We start from the raw sequence: 3,517 nt of genomic DNA, 5'->3' as shown, positions 1-3,517 counted from the left end.
CTTTCCTGTTTTCTTTGCTGAGTGAACTTAGGGCTTCCCCACATCTCAACTCTCAGCAAAACAGTCGGCCCCTTCCTTCTAGAAAAGTTCCCGCTTCTCCAGACCAGTTCAGTTTCCCCTAGGTCGGGCTTCCATGGCCCCGTGTGACTCCACTTGATAGGACCCATGCGACTCGACGCTGGCGGTGACAGGGTGTCCTTTGGGGGTGATGAAAACGTTCCTGAGCTAGTTAGTAGTGGTGGTTGCACAATATTGTGGATGCACAAAATGCCACTGAGCTCAACATTTTAAAATGGTTAATTTTTTAATGTGAGTTTTACCTCAAAATAAAGGAGAAACAAAATTAAAAGGACTAGATGAGCAGAAATGGATTCGAGTTTCCCGTGCTTCACAAGGTACCTCAGGGCAGAGACTTTTTTTTTTGCACGCAGCTGCTTCTTTTGGCAGACCGCTTGACCCTCTGCTTACTGACCTCTCCCTCATCCCCTCCTGACTCTGTGGTTCAGTGGTGGCTCAAGGTCCACCTCATGGGGCGTCAAGGTCAGACAATCAAGGGAGATGCTGATGCAGGCTCCATGAAACCTGAGCCAGGCAAAACCATTTAAGATGTTGTTTGCAAATGACGTCATTAAAAAAAGAAAAAGAAAAAAGAAAAAAAACCAACTCCGACTCCAGAAAAGTTGGACTTGAGAACACTCCCCTCTGTGGATGCCTGGCCTGGGAGGTGAGCTGGAGAATTTACAACCTTTTCCCAGAGGAAAGTCTTAACTGTCCAGGGAAGTAAGTGTTGCCCACGTTCCTCCTCATCTCATGTTTTCCTGGGATACCCGGGATCACAGAAGGCCCTGGCAACGGGGGTGGGGGTGAGGGTAGGGGTGGGGGTCCCGGGCCCTAGCACAGGTTCTGGTACCTTTATCCAGTGGGACTTGGATAAAACAGAAGAGAGGTTCCCCTTGGTCTGTGTCTATCCCCTGGACCATGCCTCACAAAAGGGATGGTCTGGGGCATAGACACAGACCAAAAAAGCCCCCAAAGACCAAAACAAAAAAACAGGTAAATAGTGCTAAATGCTATAAGAACACAAAAGTCTGAAAAAGTGATTATGGGACACTGTGTGGAATGGGGAGCCCCCTTTAGAGAGAGTGGCGAGGAGCGTGACTGGGGGGCGGGGTGACTCATAGATGAAAAGAAGCCCGACAAGTTGAGAGGGAGGGTGGGGTGGGAAGAATCTTCCAGGCGGGGCACTCCTCTGCACCCAGTCCCTGCTGCATTAAAACCACGAGGGTCTTGAGGGGTAGGAAGAGACTCTTGTTATCCAGAGAAGAGGGGAGGAATTGGAGAAAAGAATGGTGGGAGCAGGATTTTAAAGAGTGATCACCTAGTGACGAGGGCAGCTGATTTCCCCACTTCCCCAGCCACCTGATGATTGTTCTAAGCTAGCTAATCATGTATTCTGCCACCGCCCCCTACCCTCCCCCCACCCCAGGGGATTGGTTCAGAAATGAGTCTGTCATCTGATCTGGATCAAGGAGATGTGAGGGAAAGTCAGGTAAGGTACTTTGGCAAAGTGGTCTTCACACCTGAGAGACATGCTGGAAAGCGATTGTTCCTCTGCATATCAGGATGTGATGCCAGGATCCACAGCAGCCACTTTGCCACTGCGAAGAGAGTCAGTTGAAGAGTGAAGCCAACACTGAAATGCAGGGGTCCCCAACCCCTGGGCTGTGGATTGATACTGGTCCATGGCCTATTAGGACCTGGGCCACACAACACAAGTGAAGTTTCATCTGTATTTGCAGCCACTTCTCAGCGCTAGATTCTCATAGGAGCACCAGTCCCTGGTGCCAAAAAGTTTGGGGACAGCTGCTGAAATGGCAGCATGGTGCTGGCCTACTTCTGGGTTTCCTTTCGTAGGGCAACTAATCTTCCTTAGGGTTAAGCTGGTTGAATTGGAGCTTTTTGTCACTGACCACTAAATACATCCTGACTGATACACATAAAGTTTAAGTTCAGCTTGGATAATGAGCATCTATGAAAGCAGAGGCTAAGGGGAAAGATAATGAGAGAGACTCACCTACGGCTGAACACCTATTATGTGCCACACTTTGCACTAGGCATTTTACATAGGTCTCTCCTTAATCCTTAGACCAGACCTTTGAGGCAGCTACTACAATTTTACCCCACTTAACAGAAGAGGAAACTGAGGCTAAGAGGCAAAGACACTTTCCTGATTCCACCTGGCAGGGCCAGGATGTTAACCCAGGTCTGCGGTGGCATTTGGCCAGCCTGGCAAGGGAGGAGCCTCAGCTTAAGCTGAGCCACTGTTCCCTGCAAACATCCATCATCACCTCGGAACTGAGGACGCTGATCTGCTTGACAGCTGACAGCCCCCCAGAACCAAGAGCCCACCCAAAAGGGACAGGGAACCTGACTGGGTTCCACTCAACTGTGAGGACACCATTGTCAACACCCACAGGATGATTCCACTTGAGCCCTTCTTCTTCCTTCCTGGAGGACAATGATTCGGGCAGACCACTTGGCCGAGTGGTCAGTTGTCGGAAACCAGCCGACCAAGTCAAATCAGGTCCCTGAATGGGGGAGCGGGGACTGAGAAAAAAGAGAAGACAGACAGGGTGCAGGAGGGAGAACAGATCTCACAATCGTCTCTCCGAGTTTATTTCTTAGGCTCCTTTTTATACATAATCTGTTCCTTTGTGTATCCCAAGATAACATAAAGTAACATCTTGAAGATCAAAGTACAATCGACACTTCCTTTGACACTCCCTTCGACACTCCCTTTTTCTATACTTATTCTTCTTCCTGGAATTCCACAGAACCAGCCTTTTCCCTTTTTTATGCAAGCAGGCCGCCCGAGATAATCCATGCATTCTTTTGAATTTTGGGAGCTTTAGCTCCCTACACTTTTCTTTTCTTCTCACTTTGGTAGGAGGTAGTAGAGACTTACTTGGACGTGATTTCTCTATCCCTGCTCTAGGAAGTGAGGGGAAGTGCAAAGGGGGTTCCCGGAATACAGCGCAGTAGAGAATTGGATGTGATTTGTCCAGTCTCGCACAAGCACAGTATGTGAAGGGCTACGGGGGCTGCAAAACGTGGGAACAGAGACCTCGGCAAAGTCTTTCTGGTGGCATAAAGTTGGTATGTGAGGGACCTACGAGGTCCTGGAAAAATGATTGAGAAGAGACTTAGAGGGGCATGCTCTATCTTAGCTGCTGCCAGATCGTGATGGGCAGAGGAGGTCCCCGTGTAAGGGATTAGGCGAGTCTCCGAGGCCACTATGTCCTCTCCCCTTCCGCAAGCCTGTGAGTGGCAGAGGGGTCGTCCTGGGGCATGGCTGAGACGAGTCTCAGAGTCGACTTATCCATCTAAGCTGTTCTATCGTGTAAACAGCAGAGGGCGCTGTGTGAGCACCTAGGGTACGGGTGACACTGCAGCCTGTGGAGTTCTCAGGAACAGTTAGTCCGGTCTGGTTTAAATGAATACTTCAGACCATTTTTTG

Source organism: Pteropus alecto, unplaced genomic scaffold (assembly GCF_000325575.1).
Source record: "Pteropus alecto unplaced genomic scaffold, ASM32557v1 scaffold7, whole genome shotgun sequence".
Taxonomy (NCBI): Eukaryota; Metazoa; Chordata; class Mammalia; order Chiroptera; family Pteropodidae; genus Pteropus; species Pteropus alecto.
The sequence above is the reverse complement of the archived record's forward strand: the minus strand, read 5'-3'. Positions refer to the sequence as shown.